Source organism: Falco cherrug, chromosome 3, assembly GCF_023634085.1.
Source record: "Falco cherrug isolate bFalChe1 chromosome 3, bFalChe1.pri, whole genome shotgun sequence".
Classification (NCBI taxonomy): domain Eukaryota; kingdom Metazoa; phylum Chordata; class Aves; order Falconiformes; family Falconidae; genus Falco; species Falco cherrug.
In genome coordinates this window covers 90609763-90624531 of record NC_073699.1, presented here as the reverse complement: position 1 = coordinate 90624531, position 14769 = coordinate 90609763, and the positions used below count along the sequence as shown (strand labels likewise).

Genomic DNA, 14769 nt, shown 5'->3' with positions numbered 1-14769 from the left:
TAAGTAGAAGGGATAGATAATATTTTCCATTTTTTACTGACTGCAGACTGAGACCTGAAGATTAAAGCCAGTAGTATCAAAAGGAAATCCAGCAGCAGAGACAGTTTGGATACTGTTCTTCAGGTTGACTTTCCATTTCTTTAACTATGTAATCTTTTTGCTCTTCTTCCAGTTGCGTGCCTCCTTCCTGTTAAGTCTTCCTATGTCAGTAACAGATGACCTTGGGTCTTACAGACAAATTCTCTTTCTCCCGCAAAACCCCAGTTCACCCCCAGAACCACTTTATTCTGTAAAATTACCAGAAAAAAAGTTAATTGGGAAGATTACATCTGAGGAAGATTCCAGTGAGTAAATACTGTATGTGGAAACCTTGTGGGGTATGAGAGACTGCAGACATTTCAGGAAACACAGCAATTAGCATGTTTGAGAGGAGTGTTTTGCATGATCTGGTGGCTGTAGAATGAGGAAAGTCGATGAATGTAAGATAAAATCCTCAGAAACTAGATGATTAAATGGAATAGTGAGAGCTTTTAACCTGCAGAAAATACAGGAGAAAGAACTGAAAACTAAATGGCCAGTACAAGACTGGGGTGGGAGATTCGAGGGCTGCTAAGAGGGCCTAGCTGTGCATGAGGAGTGGACCCAGAAAAGGTGCCGACAGTATACAGCCATATAAAACAATGAAAAGCAAAGGAAATCTGAATGATGGAATCAGTGAAAACTGATGTAGAACAGAGAAGCTGTGAAATGAATACAGACAGAACACAGAGGCTCTGCTTCCTTCTGAAGTCGGAAATAGAATTAGGCAATTGCACAGGACGATGAGGAAAGCCTCTGCAAGAGTTCTGTCGCTCCTTTGTGTAGGTCTGCATTATTCAAGACCTGTTTGGTGTGCTGGTACATCTATAGGAGACTGGGGGTAGCACAGTGTGCTGAAACACACTGTAAGTTCCCAAAACTTTGAAATCTACCTGTGACAGGCCAATTAAAATAGGGCTAATGAAATCGCAAGTCTCTGCAGTCATTTGAGGGATACAGACTTCTCCATAAATATGGTAGCACTACAAATGCTGAAGGTGGAAACAAGTTTTTCTTATTAACAGATGGGGAATGGTAGTGTACTTTCGTAATGATGTCTCATCTCCATGTTACAATGATGCTGATACAGACTAAAAAGATGCAGCTGCTAGATTGCAGGTGGTTTCACAGCTGAAAGCAAATTGCAGCACTTTCACAGACATATGCATGATTTTCCCTCCCTGTGTTTGGTTACCGTGCAGCAGGCTGAGCCCTTACAGTCTTTCTGATCTGAAGTTTAGCGTGCGTGCACACAGTCACCCACCACACCCCTACAAGCATATAGCTAACTTCGGACGTGGCTTTGGCTTGCTAGTCTTGAAGAATATTCAGAACACTTTAATAGTTTTTGCAGTTGGTTACTGTGTTTTTGTGGGTCACCTTGTAATGCAATGGCTTAGAACCATTTTATTTCCCTACGATTGAATCGCAGTATCACAATTCAGCTGATTCTTTATGATTATGAGGACATGTAAGACTAGCCAAAGCCATACGTAGCTATGTGCAACGCTCTGAAACACTGCCATCTTTTGGTCACTGGGAAATGTATGATTCGTTTCGGATTCCTCTAGGTTTCTGGGAGGAGAGAGAGGAATGTATATGCCCCAAGATTTTATCTTATGCAGCAATGCATTACATTGAGGAGCCTGGAGAATCACATCTCCATATTTTGGTAGAACTTCATTGCTTGAGAAGTGCTGCATTATTTTCCTTCCTGCCCCTGTCCAAGAAATGCACACACAGATCTCACTTCAGGCAAAAAGAACGAACTACATACAGCAGAGCTGTATGATGCTCTGCTGAAAAATGCTTATGCAGTGCATTAATGAGGGCTTTATGAGACCCTGTGTTGAGATCCTTTAGGATATGAAGGATAGGAGGTTAGTCAGCATGATCTGAACGTCACACTTGACATTGTACATATTTGGAAAATACATCTAATTCCCCCTTTGAAATTATCCGTATCCTCCAATTCATAAGATTTCCATCCTGTTCCTATTTATTGTACATTTATGAAGAATTTTGAAGCCTGCCTAGCTTTCTGCCCAAAACATTTGTTAGTACTGATAGGGACCTTGAGCTTTTGTGGTGGATTGACCCAGGTTGGATGCCAGGTGCCCTCTAAAGCCACTCTATCACTCCCCTGCTCAGCTGGACAGGGGAGAGCAAATATAATGAAAAGCTTGTAAGTCAAGATGAGGACAAGGAGAGATCACTCACCAATCACTGTCACAGGCAAAACAGAATGAACCTGGGCAAAAATTAGTTTAAGTTATTACCAATCAAATCAGAGTACAATAATGAGAAATAAAACCAGATCTTAAAACACCTTCCCCTTACCCCTCCCTTCTCCCCAGGCTCAACTTCACTCCTGAATTCTCTACATCCTCCCCTCCAGCAGCGCAGGGAGACGGGGAATGGGGCTGTGGTCAGTCGGTCACACGCTGTCTCTGGCGCTCCTTCCTCCTCAGGGGGAGGCTCTTTCCCTGTTCCAGCATGGGGTCCCTCCCATGGGAGACAGTTCTTCCTGAATTTCTCCAATGTGAGTCTTTCCCACAGGCCTCAGTCCTTCACAATCTGCTCCAGAGCAGGTCTCTCAGGTGGTCATGAGTCCTGCCAGCAAACTGGCTCCAGCCTGGGCTCCTCTCTCTGTGGGCTACAGGTCCTGCCAGGAGCCTGATCCAGCGCAGGCTGCCCGTGGGTCACAGCCTCCTTTGGGCATCCACCTGCTCTGGTGTAGGGTCCTCCAAGGGCTGCAGGTGGAGATCTCCTCCATGGGCTGCAGGTGGATATCTGCTCCACTGTTAGCCTCTGTGGGCTGCAGGGGAACCTCTGCTCTGGCACCTGGAGCACCTCCTGCCCTTCCTTCCTCACTGATCTTGGTGTCTGAAGAGTTGTTTCTCTCACATATTCTCACTTGTCTCTCCAGCTGCAGTTTCTATCGTGCAGTTTCCCCCCCCCCCGTCTTCTTAAATATGCTGTCATAGAGGTGTTGCCACCATTGCTGATGGGCTCGGCCTTGGCCAGCAGAGGGTCCGTCTTGGAGCCAGTTGGCATTGGCTCCATTGGACATAGGGGAAGCTTCTGGCATCTTCTCACAGAAGCCCTCCCTGTAGCCCCTCTGCTACCAAACCCTTGCCATGCAAATGAAATACAGCTTTAGACAGCAGTTTAGCAATGAATCCTGGAAATAGGGAGAGTGGAGGAAGAAACTGCAGATGTTCTCTAGGAGCATGTCCCTGGCAGGCTGATACCGGACACAGGATTCACAGGCTGTTCTCTCCGTGCTGAAGGTGAGTACAATCAAGGAAACCGTGACAGTGGCCTGAATCCTTCACAAGGGCTCTTTTGTGTCTTTACCTGACTGCCTTACCTAATCAGTGCTTTGGGAGATGATTAAGGTGATTAGAAAGTAGGACAGTAATCAGGAAAAAAAAAAGGATAAGATATTGAAGTTATATTGACTAGGCTTGACTTTTCTTTTCCCCTATGCAGCTTTTTATGTGGAGTTAACTTTATTACTGAAGATTTACATCAGTGCAAGGAAAAGCAGAATTAGGCTTTCTGATGCAGGTGCCACGTGCTTTGATAGCACCTTTCTAGCAGCAGACTGAAATATGTGAAAGAATAGATGCCCAGACTTACAAGAACACAAGTTGGTACATTTTTTCTTGGCAGAGAGCCAGGAGAAATTGTCACATCAAATTAGGAGGATCTATTTTAATTTTCTTCTTCTGACATCCTCCTATTGATTTGGTCCAAGTGCCTTCATTCAATAATTCTACTAAATGAATACCAAGCAGTCTAGACTTAAATAGCATTTATTTATCAGTACAGATTTTAATATAAAGAATTTTGGTCTGTCATGACCCAGCTTATTTATGAAAGTGTGTAATTAAAAACAAACAAACAACCCACAGAAGTATATTTTAGCACGTAACTTGGCTGGGAATTAGCTGTAGTTTGGAAACACTATTCTTAGGAGCAGACAGATTGCAGATTTTCAGCAATTAGTACCGATTATTTGGTGTAATAGAAATAAAGTAAATAGATGTTATATGGCAGGAGGGGATTGATACCCTATGAAACATTCTAGTCTAATGAGATTATCACTTAACCAAAGAAATAACTGGAAATGAAGACGTCACTTGTGAAGTTGTTTGGAGGTAGCATGTAAAAAAAAAAAAAAAAAAGAAGAGTGACGTGAATATTTTCTGTTTGGGGTGACATAATAACTGATTTTTTTCTGATGAAGAAAAGGTTTATGTATTATCTGCTCACAAGGATTGATTACAATATCAGAAAAGCTTTAGTATGTTTATTTTATTGTGCCATATACATTTGGAAAATGTAGGTCATGATTGTAGTATCTTCTTTGGAGGAGAGGGAAAACTGAAGTCTTGGTAATTTCTGCTACTGAATTTGTGGGGAAAGTAAGAATGGGAAGTTGGTTCCCCTCCCAACACAGTCAATTCTATTTTGTGAAACAGCATTGGATCTACTTCAACACCTCCACCAAAGCCAGTTAGTAATGGCACTTTTGTTCACTTCCTTGTTGTAACAGCTATATTTTGTTATTTCTTTCTGCTCCTGAAATTTCTAAAAGCAGTGGTAGCATTTCAGGGGTGGTTTTATCTGTGTTTTCATGCATATGTGAACATAACTATTAATAATATTATAGGGTTTTGTAGAATTAATAAATTCATTCAGGTACTCACTGTGTACCACTTTTGCTGGCTGAGTCTACTGCTGTAGAAAAGATCTGGCGTGAATATCCATGGCTTACATGTGAGTGTGTAATAATTACTGTCAGGCCCCAAATTTGTGGAACCTTGTCTAGTCAATGAACAATATTACCGGTTCAGTATTAATAATATCCAGAAAGCTGGCCATTAAATATTTGTTGGAAGGCTGCCTAGTATACAGAACTGTGTGTAAGGAAGGGAATATTTGGATGAAGACATGGAACAATAAAGAGAAACTTTAGCAGGATTCAAAGAAATGTGGTCTCTCTTGTGTAATTCACACCCTTTCTCACATACGCATTACTGTGCCCAACAAACTTCAGAAGGAAACCTCTAGCTCAGCCTGCTAGACACCAGAAGACACTATATGAAGAACTTAACTACAAAGTTTGAGACTAATTAGTTCTTCTGTTACCTTAGTAGTGCTAATTCATTTAAATGGATTTGATGGAGTACAGTTTGATCAAACAAGGATCAGAGAGAGGCAGTCACTGACGGTGGCTGATGGGAGGGACAGACGTCAGGAGATTTGTTCTTTTCTTTCCCCATCCCATTCCCTCTCTGAGAATTACTGTTTGTAATGATAGCAAGCTTCAGAAGAGGCTTGCTGCAGTAGCAAGCTTATGATCCTGATTAATTTTCTATAACTCAGTAAACTGTAAATAAATGGATTAAAGAGCCATTTGATCTTCAAGAAGAGGTTTAAAGTGGCTTTGATGACTAAGTACCTGGGGGAATACAATGGATTATCATGGATAATTGATTAAAGAAGAGAGGACATTAAATTGATTTGTATGTGAATACATATAATCTGCAGTTCGTGCATATGAGTTCTATGTCTCTGCGTGCATGTGTATAAATACAGACACATACCTGAGATAGCAGAGTGGGTATATAGAAAGTATACATGTTACTATTTATTTACTTTGTCTTCTTTCTAGTTAGGAAATCAGAGATGAGACATTACTCCAGTGAACTGTAATTGCATTTGGAGATACAGCAGCGTGCTGCTAAACTTCAGGTGAAGTTCATGCATCAGGCAAATTTCTATCAGACGTGTCATCCATGAATAAACTGAATGTAAAGGGCAGCACCATAAGTATAAGCTTGTGTGCGTTGAAGCATTCATTGGTGACTGAGAAGGTAGATGAGTGGTGTAAACACTGAAATACATTAGAAATCATCTCCCCATAAATAAGGACACAAGAAAGCATGCTTGCTCTTGCCGTCTTCCCCAGAGTGTCTCAGCTTGGGTACCAACACCTCTTTCTACTCTGGGTATGTGCTCAAAAAGAGGACTCTAAGGAAAGCTTAAAAGCATGTAGAACAAGTAGTAAGGGGATGAAAAAGTCAAGGAGCTGCCCCCCTCCAGCTTGCTTAATGGAAGAACGTAAAGATGTCTCAACTTTTAAAAAAACACATTTTAAAGTCCCACATGGTCAGAAATGAAAACAATGTAAGGTAACCCTGAGACCAGTATTGTGACCTCTTCAGATTAAAAAATTAGCTCTCCTGCTTTGTAAACTGGATTTCAGCATACAGTATATTAGTCAGCAGAGCTGTATAAACCTGTTAAAAATAAGAAGTGAAATGGAAACAACAATTCAGTTTTGAACTTAGTCCTGTGAAGGCTACCTTACAGGAACTGAAGCAAATCTACCTACTGTTTGCTCTCAGTTTCTTTCTTTTCCTTGGATGAAATATGTTTCATTTTACAGGTTAATTTTTCTTTCCCTTCATGTTAGTAGAGACTTTGTGGAGTAGGGAAGGGTGAATGTAGCTTGGGGAGGGGAAGGTAATATTTGTACCTTATGGCAGTTACTTTCTTGCACCCGTGATGGTACTTTTAGTTTTGTTAATTTTGTCATTTAAATGATAACTTTACAGATAATTCAAAAGCAAAATGATATAAAACAATTCATTCCTTGATTTTGCCCCTCTCGCACATATATTCCCTGTCTAGCCATCGTTGCTCTTTAAAATTAAGTGGAGAGAGAAGGATTTATTTTGCACCAGGGCTTTGGGAAATCTAGAAAGCAGCTGTTCACTTCCACTAGAGCAACAGAGATAGCACAGGCTGTCCTCTGGGAACTGACATCAAGTATAGTACTGCATTATAAATACCATTTCCTAAATACAGACTAGGCTCCCCGTGGCTGATGAATAGACCCATGCTGTCTTAGTACAGGGAGTTAAAGAACAACATTTGCCTCACTTTCAGAGTGGGGGGAGGTGCCTCACAGCATTTCTTTGACTTCACCGGTTGTGTGTGGTGTTGGATAGACCTTCAACAATCCTTTACAGACTGATATTCACACTGGCTCTGGCATCATCACCTCCCGCTGAGGTGATCTGCAATTAGGAGTGCAGATCCTTCCCCGCATAGTGAGAAGAAAGACGTGATCGGACCCTTCTGTGCTTCTGGACTCAGGCACTGGTTTGACTCGTAGCCCTTGATAAATGGCTTTACAGCATCTTTGCATCACGTTACTGGCTTGTGAGCTGATGCCTAAACTTCCTCATAGTACTGTGGGGATATAATAAGCCACACTAAATGACTGTTGGCTTCACTGAATGCCTTTCTTCTCTTACTCATCTGAAATAACTTTCCAGTCTCATTTGGAGAGTTAAATTCCTCTTGCACAGTAGGAAGAAATTAACTTTGTACAACCAATACAAACTAAAGGAGGCAGTAAGTAAATGGGTAAGCTGCAACTCAATAACTTCTGGAAACGCTCCTCATTAACAAATTCTCATGTCTTTGGATGCTTTCCTCTCCTTTTTTGTTCCATTTTGTGCAGAAAGATATGACTCTTCCTATATTTCATATTCTAATGCACCTGTTTGCCACGAGGTATAATCTGAGGAGGTAAGGAAGTGAAGCAGAAGGCACTTTACAGCTCCCTGTATCAGCTGTGAACAGCCTCCTGTGAATTACAGTTGAACAGACACGTCCTCTCTTCCTTAGAGAAAGCAGCCTAAGACAAGACTGTGCTTTTAGGAAACAAACAAACTGCAATGGGGGCTGATTGTTATTTTTTTTTAAACTAACTCTTTACTACTCTGAGAGCTTCTTAATCAATCACCAGAACACAAATGATTGCCAGCATTCAATAAGCACAGCTGCACAATCATTTTGTTCCTGAAGATATGAAATTGCAGTAGTTGGTACTATCTTAGCCCTCATTAGAGCTGAATTGCAATTGAAACTTAGGAACCTCTTGTCAAGGCCACTTCCACGCTGCGACAAGAGCCACTCTGCCCAAGAGCCAGAGTTCACCACACATAGCAGTGATAGGAGTAGTAATGCAAAAAACAAAAGAGACTCCTGATTTTGCCCTCTGTGCAAGGAAAAAGTGAAGCTGGAATAGGTAAATACTATTTTTCACAAGATGGAGTGGAGTTGAGTTAAAATGTCAAAGAAAATGTTGGTTTGGGAATGGAAGAAGACTTCTATGTTCTTTTGGTATACCCCAGTGGTTAAAGCTTAATAAGTGAATTCCCAAAGTTCATTGTTTCTATCTTATTTTTCTGTGAGTTTCCTGGTAATCAGAAAGACAGCACCTACCAGCTGCTATTGAAGTCAATAAAAGCAACCATAATGTTTGCCTTTTATTAATTGCTTCTGTGCAGGCAGTTCTCCCCTGTGAATCTGTTCCTTTGGGTTTTATTAAGAAAACAGAAATTAAACTTGTGTTTAAAAACGGCTTCCCATCATTGAGGAAACTGTAGGGTAGATGAAACAGTAGGAAGAAGCAGATGGAAAATGAGTGAGGTTTTTCTCAGAAAGAATTCAAATAATTTTTAATAATTTGTCAAAAAGTTCAGCAGAAGATGTCAGTTTTTCATTGAAAAAGTGAATAGTTCATTTTTTCCTATGAAGAGAGAGTAGTATTCAAGGAAGGAATGCACTTTCTGTAATGATAACATTTTAGCAACAGCAACAATAATACTAAAGCAACAGGTCTGAGTTGACGGAAAGGATGCTGGAACAGGATGAGTGGGATAGAAAGGAGGCTGGAACAGCAGTCAAGGCAAAACAGATGGGTAGCTCTATGCATTGAAATTCCCAGGACCTGTGTCACCAAATAACAGTTAAAATTAAAAACAAAATAATAAAAAAAAAAAATCACAGAACTCTTCCCACTCCTTTCATTTGCAGATGTTACCCATTCTTGCTGTGTACAAGCAGGCATTTTATGCTTTCTGATTAGTAAAGAAGTTACCTTAGAGTATCAATACCCTCTTTGCGTTTTGCCTGCAGGCAGCTGAGCTGATGGGACACAGAACTGACTGCACCAGTACCTCCAGTAAGGTCACTTTAACTGTTACTGAATATGAATTTTTCAGGCTACTGTACTAACAGTGTTCCCTGTCTGAGTGTGCTGTTTAGTGCGTTTAGCCATTTCCCTTGGAAATAAAACCAGAAATGACTAATCAAGTTATGTTTAAAAAATGCTGATCTTGTGTTTGTGACTTTGCTACTTCCCTCAAGTGTAGGCAGAGCAGAGCTCTTAACCAGCACGTGGTGGTACAGCCTGTGACACACCGCAGGAGCCATGCTTTGCCCCAAGGCAAAATCAGGGCAAGAAGCTGGAGTGCTGCCTTGCCTTTCCTTTCTTGTGTGTGTCCTGTCTCTTTGGAGCAAAAGTATTTCTGGTGTAATGATGACACCAAATGAAAGTAAACAGGGCTGATGGGCAACTTGCAAAGAGTTTAGCTCAGCTAAGCATTCCGATGTTATTTCTTATTAATTATTGAGAGCCGCTGTGTGCTGGAAATCATGGAATACACGGAGGATGACATGAACTAGAGAACACTCAGTGTAACTGAGTCACTCTATTGCTCTCCCACCAAATGCAGTTTACTGAGGAAGGGCAAGAAGGGGAAACAGTTTTATAGTTGCAATGCCTGTGGGTCAGGCACATGTAGACACAGTGACTTTCTGGAGCATCCAGAGCACACGCTTAGGATGAATTCTTACATGACAAAGCCTGTGCTGTCTTGCCCTTGCTAACACCTAGCTGTCAGGTGGCATGAAGAAGCACAGGCTCACCCTGGCCTCTTTTTTGCCTGGTCCTCCTGGTGCCGGTAGTGATAGTGTCAATTTGCTTAAGGAAAAAGTTCTTCTGGATTCTATTTTTCAGTCTATTTCAGGACGTAGCCCTGACTGATTGAGAAATTAATTCAGGACTGGGCCATGCCATCCTCTCAAGCTGAATGGGATTCAAGCTGATGACTTAAAAGGGAAAAAAACATATAGGTTATTGGCAGTGTCATTCAGCTTCAAGCTCTCTATGCACCTCTGAGAATGAGACTTCTAAATTTTTCTCGTTGGAAAAGCAGTGGATAAAGTTGTTAATTGCCTCATGGTACAGTCAAAAGATCTTTTCACAAGACTGTTTAATCTGGACTAAAAATTGCTGTAGGCCAGAATCAGGGCAGATAGAACCGCTATAGCTAAAGTCATACAGCAAGAGCGTATGATGTGAATCACACATATGAGCAGCAAGTGAATGTACTCTGAATAAGTAGCATTTGAAAGGAGGTTTTAAAGACTGGGAATGGGACACAGTTTTTAAAACAGGAGGTGTCATTGTGCCCTTTCAGATGCCCTCCATCTCCTACCTGCTAGCTGTTTCTCCAGAAGGTTGTGGATTTGCTGTGTGCGTCAGCCCCATGTGGTTGTCTCGCATACTTAAGGGCATCTAGACTGGCATTTCATGCCTGTGTTGAGGCAGCTGAAAACCCTCTGAATGACTATTCCAGAAGGTGTTTGGCTGGAGCTGTGGGGCCTGATCCAGCTTTTTGCTCTGTATTAGTAAGTCCCATTAACATTTGGTTGTTCTGCATCACTGATCAGACTGAAAATGAAGTAAAAGCAGCCTTTATCACAGGGTATTGTGCATTTATGTCTGCCCCAAAGTGGGGCAGAGGGAGAAGCAGTAACTTCTAACTGAGGTTTGAAAAGTGACTCACTGCCACGTTAGGAGCAGATGTTTTTAATCTCTGCTTGAACCACACATTAGAATTGCTGACCAAGTCAAATGATAAGATCATTTATTTTGCTAAATTAGGTTTCAGAAAGATCCTAAAAGTGAATACTTCAGATCATATGAAACTGAACATAGTATTTTTGGTCATTAGACACTTAAGATAGTTACTAATCAGTGGCTACTTAAGACAGTTGTTAACATTACCATAAATGCTTCATAGTTCTTGGACTTGAATTTGAATACTGAAAGGTATATGTGCCACATGTATATGATCTCATTCTCTCTTTTTCTTTTCCTAACAAGATAATAAATTCAGTTCTTCAACAACTGTTCTGATTTTTTTTCTTCCCAAAATGTTCAGGTTCCTGTCTGTGAATAATAAGTGCTTTTTAAAGCAGTTGTGTGTGCCGTGGAGGGCAATACATTTGTGTTTGGAGAATCCAAAGTTTAAAAATAATTAGATTGGGAGAGGGATTTTGTCTTATTTGTGTGTCCATAAAGTGCTGTTATTCTATTCTGTACAGGGACGTATGTCATTCTAGCATCCAAGTTCCTTCTGGCACTGCGGTAAGCAGTGTGCTTAGTGTTTTGCAGTACCTGAATTCCCCTAGACCAAAATCCGAGCCAGACATTGCATTTCCTTTGTTTTCCCAGCTACACTAGGGAGCAGTGAGCACACTTTGTATTGGATACTACCATGTGACCTTGGAAACACTGGAGTTTTAACACCTTCTTTACATTGGCTTTGCAATACTGTATGCTTCCTTGGAGCTCTGACAATCCCAGGTTTGCAAATGATTTGGAGATTTTAATGCACTTTAGCTTTCCCTGGGACAAAATAATGATATCTTGGGGTGTTTTAAGGACTGCAACTTCCAGCTAGATGAATTCATCTGATAATAACTATGTGTCTAGAGTTTAGTGATGCAAAATTTGCAGGTTTATGTACAGAACTAATTTTGCTGAGGAAGCAATGCATAATGAGCTCTGAGAGCTGCCAGCTAGTGTCTGCAGCTTTAATTTGTGCAGCTAAAATGTGAATTCCTCCCTGTAAGCTGTGAGCAGCTCCGTGGGAATCTTCTTAATATGTGTAAAGTAGGGTGTTCATAGCAATAGCAAATGCACTGATACCACAGTGCAAACACTTTGAAGCAGGAGAACAATGTTTTTCACACTGTTTTATTTGTTTCAACTAAGTCATGTGCAGCATCAAAAATGATAACTAAGACTAACTTTGAATTCTTGAAAAGTCTCTGTACTGTGTTATACTGCAGCAGTGGGATGATGAATCAGTGTGAAAGTGAAGAAAATATGGCTTTGCGCATTATGTTTTGTTGTGCTTTGTGTAAGGTAGACCTTTGAGACTTGTCATGGGTTATAGACTATTTGGGAAGAACAAGGAGGTTCTGCAATGACTGCTTGCACCAATAAGTCATCATACTGATGTTCTTGTCAGGGCACATTGCCAGGGCAGGAGGGCACTTCAGAGACTGCTAATAGGTTACCATGCTTGGGTAGTAAATTATCCAGTTTTACTGGGCCTTCCTGTGAAAAAGCTTCAGTGAAGCAGCTCTTGTGTTTTTACTGTGGTTCACGGGCCAGCCAGCTGCAGCATGATGTACCTGCTGGTGGGACGCCAGCTGCCTCTCCTGTGTCAGTGCTCACGGGGTGCTGCACATCCTGGGGAAAGCTGTAAGTCAGAACTGCTGAGACTCAAACATGACACTTCCCAAAAATGCTTCACGGCAAATTTAAATTTGGTATCAAACATCGAGGTTCATTTGTAATCTTTCTTTTCCAGTTAAGCTTTGGGCAATGATGACTCTTCAAAGCTTTTAGTTGCTGAGGTTGTACAAAAGCCTAGCCTTTCAATAACTGCCATGTTATCTCCTGGCACTTATGGACTCTGCACTTTCTTTGTTTTGTTTATTGCTTTTCTGTTTTCTCACAGATTTTGGTAGGCATGTGCTATACTGGCTGAATCATTTTTATGTACGTGATGTGTCTTCTATGATATCCTAGTTCTTGAAAAACATCCTGGTAAACTTTCAGCAGTTTTGCTTCAGGTGTTCTTGCACTGTGAGCAGCCTTAGATGCTTTTCAATATTCTTAGTTTCTTATTCCACTCACCTGCAGGACATGATTGCCTTCTGGCATCCTGATCAGTCTTTGAGCAGAAACAGAAGAAAAGAGAACGCAGTGTAACATCCAGGCTTTCTACTCTTTCTGCCCATATATTATTCTCTGTTAATAGGCGAAGCAGAGCTCTTAGTTCGTAGGCATGGCATTCCCTCTTTACAACAGGTCCTTTTGTCATATGGATCACCTTCATTTTTCACCATTCTCTGAATATAAACTATGAAAATTGTCCCTTTTATTCCTTCCTACCCTGTGAATCTCAATTATAAATTGTGGGAGGGTCACGATCAAAAAGTACAGAATACAAGATGTTGTGTTATAAAGGTTTTTCTGACACCCTTTTGGGATGACCTACATCAGTCACTGGTCATGTAATGCTTTAGAAAATTAGAAGGAATTGATTTATAAATTAAACTAATGGAAAAAATTACCACGAATTTTAATAGAAGTATAATATTAACAGGAATGGAACTCATTAGATTTTGAAATATGAGGCAGCCTCTCCATCCACTAGACTCCACAGCTGTGATTATAACTGGTGGAGATTCAGGGATATTAAAATGGTTGCATGAAGGCTTTCTGCCTGGCCCATGAATAGTCTAAGTGTAAGGGGAAAGGAAGGAGACAGTTGCAGGAGAATAACAAAGAAAATCAAGAGTGAGGGCAAAAAATATTGAGCTTATACGGTGACTGTTCTCTAGTTCATGGTAAGTTACAATGTTCACCATCTGCATTACCTGGGGATTTGTTTCCTCCAAGTGAGAAAGCTGGAAGAATTTTCCTTGCCTCTTGCATCCTTGCTAGCGTGTGTTCCTCAGTTAGAAGTATTATTCTGCTCTGAGCATGCTTTTTCTCTCTCATGAGGAGCAGCCTCCGCGCAGTTGGGGCTCCCCTCTGACTACAAAGGCTTCTCACCGCTGAGAGCAGACAGAGAGCAGCACCTTTTTCTGTTTGACTTGCTTCAGGCTGAACCACAGCTCTGAACTTTGTACCTCTTGATTTCTCTTGGTCTTTTTCCTCCCAGGCAATGCTAAAGTGTCCTATGAACACCTGATTGCAAGTTTTGAAAAATATTCTCCTAGGTAGAAAGCATTCCTCTGTAGACTGATGCTATCTGACACATGCAACTGAAATGTATGTGCATGTGTTATCTGTCTGCGCATCTAGCTACTAGTAATTTGCTTGGTCTTTGGAAAATTAGAGCTCATCTACGTTTGTCCAGTTTCTTCAACTTGATATCTAAGGTTCGGTTCTTTTCTGCTCATGCATTTCTTGTATGTCTGGTTAATACTTAGTTCTGGTTCACTTAATATGCATTTATACACCTTACTTTTCAATTGAACTTTTACCCGTCACGGACTGAGAGGCAAGTTATATTGCCAGGTCTCAGTTAATTACCAGTGCCATTATTTTTTTATTTGCAGTGCCTGAGCAAGCAGGAGAACAACAGGTTAAGTCACATTTGCAAAGAGATCATGACTCAATTAGTGCTTATGAGTAAAAAAGAAAAAAAAAAGAATAATTAAAGGTATGGCAATAACAGCATTATATGTGTGCCTTAGTGCTAAGGAACCTGCTCAAAATAGAAGACAAATAAAAACCCAAAGGATTAGAAAGGATGTGTATAAAGCCTGAATGCAACAGGGAATTTGTGTGTGACACTCTTCTCAGAGAGGATTTCGAGGAGCTTGTTAGAGCAGGGCACAAAACCTTGGCTCTGGTTTTGCAAAAACAGTGGCTTGGTTTTGGAGGGTTTGCTGAGTGGCTAGTTTCATTTTGGTTGTGAAAGCAAAAATAAAAAGCACCAGGCA

At 40.9% G+C, this 14769-nt stretch overlaps 1 long non-coding RNA gene across 1 annotated transcript in view; it reads left to right on the top strand.

Annotated features, from left to right (window-relative positions):
• LOC114014697 (uncharacterized) overlaps nucleotides 1-14769 on the top strand; it is a 73745-nt gene that overhangs the window by 20877 nt on the left and 38099 nt on the right. Inside the window, exon 2 of the long non-coding RNA XR_008731491.1 lies at nucleotides 9088-9133. This is a non-coding gene — a long non-coding RNA (uncharacterized LOC114014697). The remainder of the gene's footprint in view (nucleotides 1-9087; nucleotides 9134-14769) is intronic.